General features: G+C 37.7%; 1 protein-coding gene across 1 annotated transcript in view; it reads left to right on the top strand.

Annotated features, from left to right (window-relative positions):
• LOC127860774 (amiloride-sensitive sodium channel subunit beta-like) overlaps nucleotides 1-18,672 on the top strand; it is a 168,072-nt gene that overhangs the window by 106,518 nt on the left and 42,882 nt on the right. The gene's annotated exons all lie outside the window — the stretch shown is intronic.

The following is an 18,672-nucleotide window of genomic DNA, read 5'->3' on the forward strand; positions in this document are numbered from 1 at the left end:
AAAAAAGAAATGTTATTTTCTTAATGTGATATCTTCGTGAAATAAAGTTATTATTATTATTATAATTATTATTATCAAGCAAGTTTTTTTTGTGTTGCATTAAATTAATTGAAGATTGCATGATTATGGTAATATTATAACAATCTTTGTGTCAAATTGTCTGACTACCATACCGACCGACGGACCAACTGATATGGCACGACATACCGTTGCTAAAACAGGTTTACCCCTTAAATCATCTATTGTGGCATTTGCATCCTGCATTTGCTTTATAATCATTCGATGCAATTACATAATATCAAACAACATTGCTGGTGAAGTCCGAAATTATAACATAGTTTATCGTTACTCTTACATTCTCCTTACCATCATCATAGCATTTTGAACAAAAGCAAACAATGACAAACACTACTTTTTATTTGTGAAACAAAATTCCTGAAATAAACATGAATTTATTCGTGAAAAAAATCCTGAAATATGTATTTCGTCATCCGAATATCAGCAAAGTACATTCGCATGATACAAAAAATACATGGTTAGCTGTAGTCACCTGTTATTTTTTCATATAAATAATGCATTAAGATATATTAAAAAAATGATAAAATTCATTATTCGTGAACCTTTAAAATGTATTGAAAGTATAAGCCTTAATTATATACGCTGTTAACCGGCACAAATGTAAAGTTGTAGACTTACACCGTCCTTTCCATGTATTTTGAAGTGACGAATAGTGTCGTTACATCATCGCAAAATATTAAAAACAACTATTGTTATCAACAATATCATAATGCCTGAAGATGTATTTTCAAACATTTATAGATTGTTAATCTGCTAAAATTCAATTACCTGATAACTCAGAAAAATACGTCCAACATTTTGTAAATGTGTCACTATTCAGATATCTCTAAAAAAAACACTAACCATTGTGGAACGAGTCGCTTTGACCACACGTCACTACTGTAACAATTGCTGGGAAACTTCTCCAAATCACGGAGTGTTATATTGTAATCTAGAGTCCGTGTCCAAATCGACACTGTTCAGCGGGTAAACTTTGCTATTGCATCATGGTTTATAGGAAGCGATAGAAAGGTAGCCCCGCCTATCAATGTGGGAGATTGCATGGAATTCACATTTCGCAACCACAGGAAAGGAATAATATGGAGCTTTCATATTGGCTGACATCTGTCGTGTATCGTGGGCATGGACAAAGGTTGGTTATTGAATGTAAAATAACATCAGAGTAGCGGCAAATTATTACCTGAAATCGTTGCGATAAGTCCTTATTCTAAATAAAGGCGGTCCGATTTCAACTTGACAAGAGAACATGTAAATTGCGTCTATTCGTATCTATGTTTGAATAACAAACCAGTGTTAGTAAATAAGTTATAATAAGATAGATGTAATTCTTTGTATTTGTTAGTGTTTTGATATTCTGTAAACTTGTATTTTTTTAGGAATAATTAGTCGATTCAACTGTATTAATATTATTTTGATTAAGCTGTATGGTAGTTATTATGTTGATTTATTGTTGATTGTCAATAGCAAACAGGGATTGATTTTCTAACACGTCTATTCATTACCTCTATCAAAGAGCTGCTCACAAACAGTCAAGCGTAAACAATATCGTCAGCACCTATTCGCACAGCGCGGCAGTAGGCGGAGCTTATCTGGCATCGCTGACCATCAAATTACTCCTTCCTTTTATATTGAACGTTGAACAACAATTAAAATATATAGCCTGCTTGATATAAATGAAATATAAGAAGATGCCTGAATTAAAAAAAAATAACAATGTTGGTTTTCGTAAGACATTTTTTTCACATTCATATATTTGAAATATGTGTTTACACATCGTTATGCAATAAATCAGTTACACACATGAATAACTTTATTTTCAATGCCATATATTCTCAGTCAATAATTTTCAAATATTTACATACAAATTATAAGTGTTCATTTCATTGATGTTCATCTGCGCTCTGTCGCTAATCATCGTCTGCAACTTATCTTACGGAATACCGTTAGTGCCATTGTGGTTATGCATTTAAATCCAGAGAGTGACAATTCGATAGTGCGATAAAACGATGGCGACAATGCGATAGTACGATGGCAACAATGCGATAGTACGATGGCGACAATGCGACAGTGCGACAATACGATGGCAACAGTGCGATAGTACGATGGCGACAATGCGATAATACGATACCGACAGTACGACAACGCGATAGTACGATGGTGACAATGCGATAGTCATTGTCGCTATCGTACTATCGCGTTAGTGTACTGTCGTCATCGTATTATCGCATTGTCGCTATCGTACTATCGCACTGTCGCCATCGTATTGTCGCACGGTCGCATTGTCGTCATCGTACTGTCGCATTGTCGTCTATCGCCTTCCGGTGCACATGCGCACAACGTATATTTTCCTAGATGGAGCCAATTTTAAAAATACTTTACAGTTCGGCATACTTTACATCAATGCCCATTCTATAACTTAATAAGAATATGATGTCATTATAACTGTAACCACTTTCAAAGGACATCTTCATAAAGTCATCTATTTTGTTTCTGCAATAAGAAAAGTTTGTGTACCGGAAGGCGATAGTCGACAATGCGATAGTACGATGGCGACAATGCGACAATGAGATAATGCGATAATACGATGACGACAGTGCGACAATACGACAGCGATAGTGCGATAGTACGATGGCGACAATGCGACAATGCGACAGTACGATGAAGACAGTGCGACAATACGATGGCGACAGTGCGATAGTACGATGGCGACAATGTGATAATACGCTGACGACAGTACGATGACTATCGCACTGTCGCCATCGTACTATCGCATTGTCGCGCACTGAATTTTAATGTGTAACCACGATGGTCCTAACGGTATTTTGTATATCTTGATTAAAAATCTGTGCACTGGGTTGATGCATTGACTGAAGTACACGCGCTTGGTTTTCTGTGAATACTGAAAGTTCACGGATTAAAGAATAAACATTCCAGATAACGCGATTAATTAATTCCAGATGAATTAACACCCTTAAACGTAGGTTTAACTATGGCTGAATTGGAACTTATTTCGGTGCGATTTTAACGACATAAAAGTATTTTAATAAAAGTTACTTATAATTGTATAACAATAAAAATAATACATACACTAATCACAAAGTTACTCATCGCCCCATCGCGGTGGTCGGCGATTCAGCCGCAGTGTGTCTTTATAAGATTGTATCTGACAACGATGATTTCTGACGGATTTGATTTTCGGTTTTTCATGTGTATTTCCTGGTTGATCGCGTTTTGCAACTGAGTTCTGCTTTTGACATGGTCATCTTTTCCTGTGATCTGTTCTTCGGAATTTTATTTTCAAGTTTCCTTACAACATGCATTCTGCTGGGGAGCGGCCTGTACTGAAATGTCGTGTACTGCCGTAATTCAGAAACAGAATCCATCTTTTAAATTTCAAATACGTCTTTTTTGTTTGCACTAAGTTTTCGTAATTTAATCATTGGATATCGTCGTTATTACCGGCTGGTTACCGCGATTATAAACAATTCATAACCAACTCATGTTTTATTGTTCTGGCGCACGTCCTGGAACGTTACTGTTGTGAATAAATACTTACTTTCTAAAATGATAGTATATTCTCTTTTTATGACAATTGGTAGACTCTGTCCAAATGCAAATGCCTGTGTTGTTGAAGTTTTCTAGTTTAGTTATAGGGTTCGTGGCTTGTACAATTCGAGCGCTGATGACGTTAAGCGAACTTCTGGTGTCAACAAGGAACGTTGCTTTCGTTCCTTTTACTTTAAGTGTCACCTTCGGTACTTTAGAACTAGAGATTGTATTCACTCTTTTGAATCCAAATGATACTTCATGACCTGCTTTCGATCTCGCTTTCATGAAATTCGTGTACCCTGGATTTAAAGAATTTAAGTTTCCCGCACACAGCTTTGAAATGGTTTAATTTATGGCAATATTTACATTCCTTATTTTTAACAGTACACTGCGATTCGTGAGGATTGTGACCTCCGCAGTTTCTGCAAACAGTGATGGACTTGTGCTGACATTCCTGGCGTCCTGCTTTTGGCTTTGCTCTGGGCGAATGCCTGCTGTGTACTACGATTCCGCGGCGTAGATCATATGGTGTCGTGATAAGACGAGTCTCGGCGTTCCATTGCTCTTGATTGTCTCTGCGTGATTTCCATGGTTCTAGCCTTTGAAAGAACATAACATAACGGTTTATCAGAGATGTACTCTTCAAAACGACGAACACTCGGAAATAATAAATGTCTGAACAATGATATACATTTACATATATGTATGAATAAAATGTATTTGTAACTAAACTAATTTAACATAACGTTAATTATTTTGAGTAATATTTGTTGCAACATGGGTCAAAGAGAAAAGGGAAATTCAAATTCATATATATATATATATATATATATATATATATATATATATATATATATATATATATATATATATATATATATATATATATATATATATTATAAATTTATATATAAATACACACATTACCCTCGGACCATATAGACTTCTTTGCTAAAATGATCCTCATGCTACACCTCTGTGTCATTTAAAGGCCTTTTTGATATATTAACAACTAAAAAACAACAACATCGAAAGTTGACAATATCAAAATCAAAATCATCTCGTTTTTCATAAAAACTACCTTTTAATAATAATAATAAGTTGTAGAACCTTTTTCTATAACATTGTCATTAATGGATGATTAAAATAAACTCCATCGGATAAATGCTGATGTTTACAACACTGTTAAAAATACACCTTACACGTTCACAATACTGGCGTTATCTTGAATGGAACGGTATTTAGGTAAAAAAATTACATCCTTCTTTATGGCTGTGCCATGAATGATTCTTGATGGTACTTTCAATTTGTATGTAGACACCTTTTCATGCTTGATGACACTTACTTCTTGCATGATGACCAATGTCTATTTACATTCTGCTTATTGGTATCATTCATGTGTACAGATGCAACATTCTTGTTCGTAAATTGTATGCTGGATATGTGTATGTTGGTTTGTGCAGAGATACTTGTACAATAGGCGCAGTGAATAATGGAATCAAACATTGAAGCGTTGAATAAATTAACGCAATGGCAAGATGTGAGTTTCATCCAAGCACAAAGCAACATACAATCATGCATGATACAGTTATGTCAATTGACAGTCGTTGCGAAATGCTACGGACAACGTCGGAAATTTACGGCGTATAACGGAAATTTCATGTAATGGTAGAAGTTGCGCCCCCTTTAGACATAATAAGTTGGTTTTTATTTTGAAAGGTATAGAAGATTAGCTACTGAAGTAGGGAAACATTTCAACACTATCGTCTGGATTAGTACGTTCTGTGTATAATTTTCCTTTTAGATAAATTTAACCTATAATTATTTGTAATCTATGTAAAAAAAATTCCAGCTGAAGGAGGAGGGATATTGTTTTGGCGTTGTCCTGTCGACCGCAGTTCGTCACTCCGTCCGTGCTTGTCGGGAGCTGTTTCTTGGTAACTTGCATGGAATAGAAGAAAACTTAAAAATTAATGTGTATTATCGCCCCTGTGAGTCGTCCATGATGCGACTGTTTGTTCGCACGTGAGCCTGGTCGCGGCCGCCGCGCTCGTTCTGCCGAGGGAACGCGCCGCCAGCCGACCGACAAACACGCACCCATTAGTGAGCTGCGCTATGCGAGAGGCGGCCGATTTTTCGCAATCGCTGCTCGAGCTCCCTCGCGGACGCTCTGCCGAACACGGTGGCTGCGATTTCCGTGTATCGGCAATGGCGTCAGTCCCGATGAGCGGGTAGAACCATGTTTGGGACGGTACCGATGGAGACGAAAGCATTCCTATATAAAGGGGAGAATGACCATTTTTCTCTCGCGACGTGCCTAGTCTCTCGGGCAGTAGCTGATCGTCGCGGGCCGGTGTTCTAGTGCAGGAACATCGGGCGCTTGTACAGCGCGAGCCAGGCGAGATCCCTCATAGCGGGGGCGACCAGCCTGAGGAACGACCTGGCAAAGGCAAGACTCTCGGCCGCATGAGTAATGCTGATGCTGATGGTTTGTCTAGACGGCCGGATGTCAACATTTCTTCCGAGCAAAACACCATTGAAACTCCTGTCATAAAAGCGGTTTCTTTAGCAGCATCTGTCAGTAAAGATCAGGCTCCTTTAATTTTCAGTGTTGCTGCTCCAACTGATTCAGCAGACGAGAGTACTGTTAGTGATGTTCCATTAGACGTCATAGAGACGGAGTCTCTTACTTCTCGAGATTCGAGGAAGTCCCAGACTAATGATCCTGTTATTGGACAGGTTGCTACTCATTTACGAAGCGGAACACGACCGTCCGCTAAGCGGGTCAATTCCGATCATAATGCTCTATATAAATACCTCAGGTGTTGGGATACGCTTTTTCTTCGTGATGGGGTAGTTTACCGCCGTGGCAAGATAAATGACCAAACGTTCTATCAATTGGTATTGCCAACTGATCTACGTGATGATATTTTCAGGTGTTTACATGACGACCTGGGTCATCAAGGCCGGGACCGAACAACTTCACTTTTCAAGCAAAGATTTTTTTGGCCAGGTATTGACAGCTGGATAAGAGATAAGGTTGAACTATGCGATCGATGTATCCGCAGAAAAACCCTACCGTCCAACGCTAAACTAGTCAATATTAACTCGACTGCACCGATGAGATTGATATGTGTAGATTTTTTGTCCTTGGAAACATCAAAGGTAGGATACGAAAACATTTTGGTGATCACTGATCATTTTTCTCGTTACGCACAAGCCTTTCCAACTAAAAATCAACTAGCTAGAACTTCAGCTAAAATTCTATTCGAAAATTTCATTCTGCACTACGGTTTCCCCACACGTATACATTCCGATCAAGGGCCAAATTTTGAGTCCGAACTGATTAGAGATCTGTGTGATCTAGCTGGCATTGCCAAAAGTCACACTACCCCTTACCATCCCATAGGAAACGGACAGGTAGAACGATTTAATTCGACATTGCTGAAAATGTTAGGAACATTATCCGATTGTGAAAAAAAGTGATTTGAAATCGCACATTGCACCGTTAGTGCATGCGTACAATGTCACAATTCACAAAACCACCGGATATACCCCATTCTACCTGATGTTTGGGAGACATCCCAAACTAGCCATAGACGCACTATTAGGGTTGTCCTCGGAGACCGACGAGAACGTGTCAAAACACGAATATGTCCGGAAACTCAAGAAACGATTATCCTGTGCATACAAAAAGGCTGAAGAATTTGCGAAAAATGCAAATTCCGGTGACAAGAGGCGTTACGATGCTCGTGCTAAGGCCACTTCATTAAGCGTCGGTGATTTGGTGCTGGTCCGCAATGTATCTTTGCGTGGCACACACAAATTAGCCGACAAGTGGCAGGAAACTCCGTACATTGTAGGCGGACAACCAAACGCCGACATCCCTGTGTTTGAGGTAAAGAAAGATTGCCCCCACGCTAGGAAAACAAGAATCCTGCACCGCAATCTATTTCTTCCCTTACCATACAAAAACAAATCACAGGAAAAATCACCAAAATATATTATCCCGGCCCTTCGTAAAAATAACGAGCCGCCCAAGCATATAAATGAGCGACCAACTCGAGATCGTAAACCCCCGAAGTGGCAGCTCTCTGGAGAATACATGTTGTAAATAGTATTGTACAATATGCGATAAACATAAAATTGCATTCAAACACAAAATCGATATTTGCAAACGCATATAAAGATGTATTCGTTTTGTAACCTATACTTGTTTAACAATGAGAGTATGTGCATTGTGTATATAGGTACACAAATATTACCCATTTTATTGATCTTGCTTATGCGTGAGACTAATATGAAATGTTTTTTTTAAAGATATTTAAATTGTAAACATCATTTTATGTATGCACGATGTTTTCAAATGGAGTTTATTTCCATATGAATCTGCGAGAAAGTGATACAGCGAGTAATTTTGCTGTGGGACGTCGACTGTCAAAACTTGTATATTTTCAACATTGTACGATTTAAACGTATGTTTAAGTGACTAGAATTTATGTAATTCAGTAGTTATGAATTTTTCAGTAATAATATGTATTATTACTAGTATAGATAGATTCTAAGTAGTTGCGTTAAATTAGTAACGATTATTTATGCATATTGTCAATTTTGTGTGTGTTATGTGATGTTGTTGTTGTTGTTGTTGTGTTCTGTATCTTTGTTGCTCATATACTCGTATTTCGAATCGCGGCAACAAAAATATCGCAATGCATTAAATACTCATCAGCGGGAGTATGTCGTATGTCCTATAAATGTCTTTTAAATGTATTGTTATTTCAAAATAAATGTCGGGGACGACATTTGAGAAACAGCGGGAGTATGTCGTAGGGTACAAGTTATTCACATAACATGCATACTATTTAGTTATTTCAATCTTAGGTTTTTAATATTAATTTGACTTTATTTCTCTGGTCAAGGGGAAGCAACCTAACCGTTTAACCTTGTGCATGATTCACTAACATTAGCGTTATCTAACCCTTGCTCGTGATGCACGTGCACATAACTTTCAATTGTCATAGATGGTCGTATTTCTATTTGTTGGAGGAAAATTATAGATTTTCGCAGGTATACATATCCCTTTTCTTTAGTAACTATTAAATAACATATTATTATGATATGTATGTATTATTTGGTATTGTTCGCAGTCCTTATAAATAATGCGTTTATTCTATTTTGACTCGCCGTACCTACTCTTTGTGTATGTGCATTGTTCTATCGTTGTGTTAAAATATGCATTCTTGTTCATTTGTTTATCTTATTTAATATTTGTTTCAGAACAATCCTATACGTTAACATCGATTAATACGGTCAACTGTAATAAAATCATTAACATTGCTTCTGTGTTGGTCGAAATAAAACCTCGCAAAGAACGAACTCCGAAATAAAGTTTTGAATGTATATGCTGAAACGTAATGTTATAACCCACAAACGTTTTACTGTAACAGACAGTTTGTTAAGATAAGTGGTACAGAAAATACACGTCGAATACCTTTTTAAAGATATTTCTTGTTATATTTGATCGAGAATGTAACCCGCCTCCCAGTTTCGCTGAAAGGATCAAGTTCCCCACGGGTACTACTTCCCCGTACCCCCAATTTTTTTTCGTACCCAATTTTTTTCGTGCCCAAATTTTTTTGTACCCAAATTTTTGCTCGTAACCAAATATTTTTTCGCGCCCAATTTTTTTTCTACCCAAATTTTTTTCGTAACCAAATCTTTTTACGTACTTAATTTTTTTTTTGGCATAATTTTTGTACCCAAAATTTTCGTACCCATTTTTTTCCTACCCAAAATTTTCGTACCCACATACACAATTGTGGTGATATAGATATTTTTTAATAGATGCTTTTATATCAATCCTTTTCAAAAGCATCGTCACACCAGTACTTTCAGTACTTTGATTATCTACCTAACCATATTCGCCATAATATCGCTTTATGTATTATTCCGCGGAACTATTTGTGATGAGAATTCCATACGGATTAATGTGGAAAGGAAATTAAATGTACTGGAATCATCGACAAGTTCACGTAGATCCACCGATTTGGAATTTAGCGAAACAGGTTGAATCCTTTCGTGAACTGAGTTGTTGAAAACGACAGATTTGTCATCTAAAGCGAAGAAATGCTCGTTTTTCAGTTGGAATAATTTTTGTGAATGATTATTTTTAGCAAATTAATCACACTTTTTCGGTATTTTTATGTGCATTTGTTTGCCTTTTTTCACGAAAATGAAGGTTTGTCCCTTTTATTTCGTGAAAATGAGTCGTGAAGTCAGTATTTTAATGCTTAATACTCTTCTTTCATTTAAGAATGTTCGTACAAAAAGATATGCTTTAATATTAAATGTTAGCATTATATGAGCCTTTAGGATAAGTTTTGCTAAAAAACAACATATGTTTAAGTTATTTCGAAATTAAGTGTTCATATATTTGTATCGACCATTTAAGGCATATGACTGCGGTAAAATGGCTATAGTCTATCCCATAAATGCACTAGTATCGCATTGTTTGTAAGTTTGCACCCATTTTAAGCATACTGCACATAACAAGCGGTTGATAGATTCGTTATTCTACCTCTCAATCGATTCCTTTATAGGAAATTTATCGTACACAAATGTCTACAGAAGTATGGTCATTAAAAAAAGAGTAAAATACTTAAAATAGCAAGTCTATTGTTAAATCGTTTTATACATCTCATTTGTTTTTAATGTACCATGTACACAGACCAACTAAGTTTTCGTCCATTTATTTTCGTGACTTTAAAGACGGTTTCTCCTTAAAGCAGCGAGCATCAAACCTTACTATTTTTCGTATAAACTAAACACCACACAACACCATGTAATACCATTAACTACTATATAAAAGCGATCAATGTTGTTTAATGTCTGGTTCCCTGTCAGATGTAGGAGGATGCCCACGATGACTACGCCCGGTACCAGCAGGAGCCGGGTAAGCGCCCGAAAGACGTCGCCGGCCGCTACGAGCTCACGCGCCCCTCTTTGCGCAGCCTCCAGACGGTGATCAAAGCGAAGTTTCTCACCGTCTACACAAACGGGGAGAAGTACTTATTCGATAAGCCAGTCCAGATCTCTTTCAAAATCAAGACGTTTCCTAAGCTCGAGAGCCTGCTAGATGAGCTAGCGCGAAGCAAGGAGCGGATCAACAAGACGCTGGTCCGTTACCTGTTTAAGTGGCCTTCCGGTCAGCTGGTAAATGAAGTCACGGATATTCATGAGGACGACGAGACGACCATGTACGTCTGCTCCGACAACATGAAAGCTGTACAGAAGGGGGCGCTACGGAGAGGTTGATTTCGCTGGTCCGGGCGGCGGTGGTTCTGACGGAAGTGGGCGAAACAGCTTTGAGAGCCGCGGAAACGCGAGATCGAACAAGGTATGTTGATTTTGTTAAATTTGGTCACAGCGCATAGACCGCTTATATAAAGCATAAAAATAAACAAGCCTGATGGGCGGATGGTTATGAAGCTCGTAATTTAATCTAAAGGCCACTGGTTCGAGCCCAGGTGTGGCTATCTGTTTAAGCCCCCACTTTATTCGGGAGAGGGCATTTTGATTCGCCCTAGTCTGTGCGTCCTTCCATCCGTCCCACTTTTTCCGCCCGTCACACTGTTTTGTATCGCGCGTAGTTCAATTGTTTTGTTGCTAGAGAAATGAAACTTTGCGAAAATATCAACCAGCACGTGAACTTGCGCATCTGTATATATTGGTTCGGATATTTTTTACATAATCGGAATTATGGCTTTTTTAAAAACAAAAAACTCTTGTTTAACTTGTGTCATGCGTACGTCAAAAGCTCTTGCTGCTAAAGGGCTTTAACTGTTCAAACATATTTAAACATCATATGAACTTGCGCATCTACATGTAAATGTTGGGTTCGCAGCTTTTCGACACATCTGGAGTTATAGTCCCGTGTATAGAAAAAAACTTTTTCCAAGAGTGTCGCGGGTTACTGAAAATGTATTGCTTCTAGAGAGATTAAACTTTAACAAAAACAAATCAATCAGCATTTCAACTTGGGCGCCTCTATATTGTGATTCGCAGGTATTCGACACAACTGAAGTTATGACCCCTTTTGTATGCAAAATTTGCATTTTGCACTTGTGTCTCGCGTAACTCAAAAAGTATTGCCTGTTAGAGGGCATGTACCGTCAATGCCCGAGTTGTGGTCCCTTTTATACACAAACCTATATTGTTTGAACCTGTGTCGCCCGTAACTCAACTGGTATTGCTGCTACAGAGCATATTTTCAGTGATATGAGTGCGTTAGTAGTCTTACCCAGTTCCCCAGGTGCCTCCGGTGCGTCGATCCCGGGGAACCATGAACGGCGGCAAGGGCCACCACATCCAGATCATCTCCAACACGAACCGGAACAGCCGCCAGGCGCTCTTCCTTGACCCCCCAAGAGTAACCTCCCTTTCGAGGAGATCTTGCGCAATGTGACCGAGATGTTGGACATGGAGAATCCGCCCTGCCGCGCCCTCTATAGCCTCAACCCGCCGTATAAGAAGGTATATAACGTGTTATATGACGTTGGTATGTTACACGCCGAGTTATAACGTTAGTGTATTTAATGTCGTGTAATGACGTTAGTATGTCTTATGTCGTGTAATGACGTAAGTATAGCACCTGCCATGTAATGACGTTAGTATATATGTGTTTTCGTGTAAGAAAGTTAGTATGGCACTTTTGTTCTCATGACGTTAGGGTGTTAGTATGACCTGTCGTGTAATGACGTGAGTATGTGGCTCACCTCTTAATGACGTAAGAATATCACCAATGTGTTGTTTTATGCCTATAATTTCCGTGTAAAAACATGAGGATGTCACCTTTCATGTAATGACGTTAGAATGCCATTCAGCTTGTTATGAAGTTGTTATATAACCCGACGTTACTGTTTGGTCACTGTGAAATAACGTTGGTATGACGCTGGCCGGGTTAGTACTTTAGTAAGTTGTCTGCGGTGAAATGACGTAAGACTGCCAATCGCCGTGTAATGATGTTAGATTGTCACTCGCCGTATCATGATGTTAGAATGTTAATCGCCGTGTTACTATGTTAGAATGTCACTTGCCGTGTCATGACGTTAGAATGTCAATCGCCGTGTAGTGACGTTAGAATGTCAATCGCCGTGTAATGACGTTAGAATGTCACTCGCCGTATATTGACGTTAGCATGTCAATCGCCGTGTACTGACGTTAGAATGTCAATCGCCGTGTAATGACGTGTGTATGTCAACCGTCGTGTATTGACGTTAGTATGTCACGTCCAGTGTAATTACGTTGGCATGTCGTCTAACGTGCAATAACGTTAGTACGTCACTCGCCTTGTTATGACGGAAGTACGTCACTCGCTGTGTAATGACGTTAACATGTCTCCCGTCGTCAAATGACGTTAGTTTTTCACTAGCCGTAAGAGTAGGCATTGTAACATGTTAAATTGTGTAAGCGCGTCAACGGTGATTGTACGCGTGTATAAGAATAATAATCAATTAATGTACCTTAGGCCTAGAAAACGTATACGATAAAGATAAGCTGAACATATACTTATTTTCCTAATTGCAATGTTACTATAGTAACCATTTGCATTGTTACTACGGTTTTGATTAAATAGACTTTTCAGACCTCATACTATTAACAGAACTTCTGATATGACTGCTATCAATTCAGCTGAAAATCGTTTGAAAATATAGTGTATTTGTATTTATAATTCTGGTACTTTTATAGTTGTTGTCGAAACCATGAAAACCAGTGTTATCCGATAATTAATCTCCACAAAACCGACAAATCCGCATGGATACCTGAATAAAGCAAATGCATTTATCGTTTTTTGCGTGGACTTGCGAGAACTTGACATTTGCGAACATCATTCAATTACTGAATGTTTTGATTTCAAGGTATGGTAGATTCAATTAGTGTAAATACAGATAGCCGACGTGATTTTACGTTTACAATTAAAACAATGCCTACTTAGTAGGAGGTCCAATAAAAAGCTACGCATGACAACTTCATCTTCAGTTCACTAAGCTTTGTTCCGCTCTACTATAAATTAAACGGACGTTCAATGGTATTGATTATAAAATGATCGTGTTGTTGTTTTTTTCCCCGAACAAAAATGATATTTACCTTTCAAATAAAAAATATACTGCAATTTTATATTACACAGGCATTTGAAACATATTAAAGTGAGTTATTTCATTTGAGTCATTCATGCAATTGCCTTGAAGAAGGACTTCCAAGACTCGTTATTGCACAAAAGCTGTTGTGACAGATCTACCGTACAAGGCCGAACGTCTTGTATAATTTAAGCGTCACATGTCCTGCGAATGTGATATCGGTCTATAATTCGGATTCACTCAAAGGTCTGAATGTAATCTAACAAAACTTGGGATTTCCTTTTAAAAATAAATGCTGTTGTTGTGTATAATTTGATACATCGACGACAAGGTTCATCTAATTAGTGACCATTATCTACGTTTGCGATTCGTCATGAGCAAATTGGTCTTATGCCATATGTGACCATCGTAGCTCAAAAATAGCATGGCTAATGACACAGTCTGGACAGGAGCAACGCTGTCCGCTATTAAGTCACGCAATGTTTCGTGGTCTCATCAGAAAAGCAGGGCAATCATTGAATGGTTTATTACTTACTTCCATGTTGACAGCATCAGTAGCCTTAATCGCATCATTCCCATGTACGGCGACACTTTAATAGCCTGCGGGAAGAAGGAACCAATCCTGCCGGCGCGCTACGTATCCCCGGCTCGCAACGGTGGCAAAACACAACGGGCTCGGAACGGTGAGCCAAGACAGAACGGCCACAAAGATGAACGCATTGACCGACACGGCTAAGAACGGAAGACAGAGGTTTTTGAGGACGCAAAAGGAAGAGAATTTCAGCGTTACCAGGAGGAGAAAGATCCAGAAGAGGAAGCAGAAGACGGCGAGGAAGAGACGGCTCAAACAAATGGCGACTCACCAAGACAGAAGAACGCATCGCCACCAAGAGAATCTCCATCGGCAAGGGAGGACAAGGGCCGTCAGCCTCCTCCAAACAAGAAACGGGAAGACGAACCACCGCAGCGTCCCGCGGGCAAAGGAGCGCAGGACAAGAAGGCAACCAACGGTTGCAGTTAACGCAACGGGCGTCGCGTGATATGGAACCGGAAGGCAATGAGCAGAAGAGAAACGGCTTTGGCGACGGCGCGGACAGTGACTGGGGCTCCGCGGAAGCTCCCTTTCGGAGGAAGAGATGGAGAAGCGCATAGAAGACATGGAGTAAGTGAAGAAGGATTTGGATGAAGATATTGAATATAAAGTTATGGACATATCTTGTTTTGTTATTTAAATGTACCTGTGTTATTTTTATAACGAACATATCACCTGTTTCTTGAAGTTGTGAACTTTATTCAGATGAAACTTTTTTACACAACTTTAATACTTTCATGAATTGCAACTCAGGTACTTGCCAGAAATATTTATTGAAAATGTTTTGGCATTTATTTTATTTCTAGTAAAAGTTTCGATAACGTTTTCATGTGCTATATTATATTAATTTCAACAGTTATTACTTTTGATAGTTTCTCATTTAAGCACTAACTGCATAGAATACAAATCCAATGAATAATAAACACAATCTCTTAACGTTGTCCAATTGGTTAAAATTTGTTAAAATATGGCTTATTAAGTATAAATCATGTTGCTATTCGTACAGGTTGTCTTATCGTGTATTTGATCTTTCTTACTGATATTGTATATATCACATTGTTTCACGTGTAAATATAGTCAGTGATCGCAATATTATTCCTTGTCTTAATCTATGGTCGAGAAATCCATGTGAGTGTGAGTATATGCAAATAAAACGGACTTCTATTTTCTATTTAATATTTTTGCTCACTTTAGAAAATCTAGTATTGCTACATGTGCCGTTTGAAAGTAACAACTGGGAACTTGGTCAACTGCTGAGTACTTAAAGCACGCTCATGAGGCAGTTATAATTAACGCATGTTTACGTTTATGACATTGCCCAAAAAAAGAAAAACAATTTAAACCTATTAAAACTTTAACTTGAATTAAAAATATTGTTTATACCCAGTATTGATAGAAACCGGACATGTTTTATTCTACTTTGCAATTATCCTTTGTAAAATATAATGAACTTTATAGTTTTGTTCTAAACTGTTTTGTCATTTCTTGCCAATATAAAGAAATCGCGATGTGTCTCATTACGCTGCAATTTGTTCCCTGGTTGTTGAAATGAACGTTGACTAGTTGGGACCGATAACACATAACTTTATAATTGTAATCCGATATACTATAGGTTTTTTTCTATGTGATTGTTGTAAATAACGTTGGAAAACTTTAGTATTATAAGCAGGTGCCCAAAAGCAACAAAGAAAAATTTAATATTATTCATGTAAGACAGTTAAGTATACCTTTTATGTGTTTAAATATGAATATATATATTAATTAGTTGTCATGTTTGTCGATAGCAAAGCTCTAGGATTAATAAAGAGGCTCTAAATCTATTGAACAATTTATTTGTTATTATATCTTTTACTTTGAGAAATATTGAAGCTATGCTTTTCGATGGAAACACAGTATTGGATCAGTTTTTTTCATGTAGCATTTGATCGTGGTGACAGTGTAAACAATCGTATGCCTTATAATTATTTTGAGGTAAGGCTTCAATGCAGCGAATATAAGTTAAATTACACGTATTATTTGACACATGTACAATGTGTCGAACATTCGCCGATTGTCGAGTGTGAACATGTCCACTTGTTGTCAAATAATGCCGCAACGTCTAAACCTACCGTTGATTATATTTTAAATTGTGTAAAAAAGTGCCTTTATTAAAAGTGAAATATTCAATACTGTATATTGCAAATAAAATGCTTGCCCAGACGAACCCATGACTCGCTTTATAAGCACAACGCTCCAAGGACCTGTCTTATCAAAGGAAAACATTAATTACGACTGAATGTTTAACTCACAACAAATGGACATTTATTTTTGGTGTGCTCCTAAAATAAAATGCGTGCGAGATGTTAAAAGGAACTGAATAGAATAACTGAAGTGTATTGTTAATCAAAGTTGGTTATACGCGATTATGCCTTTTTAAGAATAACATCGTAACGTAAAATTGTCTTACGAAGTTAAATAAGAAGGGCTTCAGATTGTCCTAGTTGAGTTAAGCGACCAGTTGTCGTTTGCAAATCTACTGTCTTGAATACGTATGACTTTTGATCATTGTAATTTATGACGATATGATAACTTTCTTACGAGTTTTTCACAATTATCGATGCAAACATCTTAAAAGTATGGGCGAGAAGCTTGGTTCTCTTGGATGTTCATACGGCGATCGTCGTACATTTTGTTCACATATATTATAACATAGATACAATCTTACGATTTAGGTAAATAATCATTTTCGCATTTGAACGACATTATCGATTGATGAAATTAAAAGCAAAGGCCATAAACTTGTTTGAATTGTATTTTGCCAGTGTGTGGGTCAAACCCACGACGTTCGCATTATGAGCATGAAGTTATCTCATATTATTAAGGTGATGATAGATACAGCGGCATGGGCAGGTAGCGTGGGCGAGCGGTCTAGGGCTCTGGTTTAAGGCACCAGTCTCTTTGGAGTTGTGAGTTAAAATCCCACCGCTGCCAGTCTGTTTTGGCAATTTACTTAAATTATGATGTAACGCCAATGAAGGGAAATAAACTGATTTTTTAACATTTACGTGTATACTTTTATTCGAAACCTAAAGCCGGATTTTTAACATTCCTATATGCATCTATCGAAGTAGAAACGGAGATTTAAAAAAAAACGAGACACCGCACAATCTATCATGCATCTATAATAAAAATTAACGTTATTAAAAAAAGTCCTGATATTCTGCTGCTTTTTAAATGCTTTGTGTACCTTTTTTGATCCATTTTCATTGTGTTCTTTTCGTATCTGGTAAAAGCTATGGCAGCGGTGGGATTTGAGCCCACGCCTCCGAAGAGACTGGTGCCTAAAACTAGCGCCTTAGACCGCTCGGCCACACTACCTTATTGTAAAGCGAATATGTATTTCTCATTAACTCCGATACCATTGTCACATAGCTAAGTATTTTTAATCAAGCGAAATCGCATCATACATGTATAAAAATTTATTTATATTTAATGATGTCACATGATAGAAACGGGTAGGTTAGCTCAGTTGGTTAGAGCGTTGTGCTAATAACGCCAATGTTGTGAGTTGGATCCCCATATTGGCCAATAATATTAGTTTAGATAACTACATGTATACACGTTTTTTTCTCATATTGATAGGCTTAAAACGTGTGTTTCACTAACATTGATAGACTGAACCATCATTAAAATGAAATGTAGATTTACATGGATCCGAAGTATCTTGGCTTGAACAGCATGCCGATTATAAGTGATGATAGCTTCTCCCTTGGAAAGAGACATTTGCATTTCTTATTGTATAAGGTTTTCCATAGAATGTTTCTTAAATGGTTATATGTTTTGTTGTATATAAAACAAATACAGTCTTATAGAGATGTGGATTAAGTTCAATAATCCTTCAGCAATTAAACTACATCGTCGATTACTGAAATTAATAGCAAATGCTGAATACATGGTTGAATTGTATTTTGCCAATGTGGGGATCGAAACCATGACGTTCGCATTATTAGAATCACGCTGTTATTAATTAATCCAACCGGTCCGTTGATGTATAACGGTTATTGGTATAAATATATGTACTGATGACAGCTGCGGGTCGAGAAGTGACTCATGAAGTTATCTCATAGTATTAAGGTGATGATAGATACAGCGACATGGGTAGGTAGCGTGGCCGAGCGGTCTAAGGCTCTGGTTTAAGGCACCAGTCTCTTTGGAGTTGTGAGTTCAAATTCCACCGCTGCCATGGTGTTTTGGCAATTTGCTTTAATTATGCTGTTACGCCAATGAAGTGAAATAAACTAATTTTTTTTTACATTAACGTGTATACTTTAATTTGAA

Source organism: Dreissena polymorpha, chromosome 15 (assembly GCF_020536995.1).
Source record: "Dreissena polymorpha isolate Duluth1 chromosome 15, UMN_Dpol_1.0, whole genome shotgun sequence".
Taxonomy (NCBI): Eukaryota; Metazoa; Mollusca; class Bivalvia; order Myida; family Dreissenidae; genus Dreissena; species Dreissena polymorpha.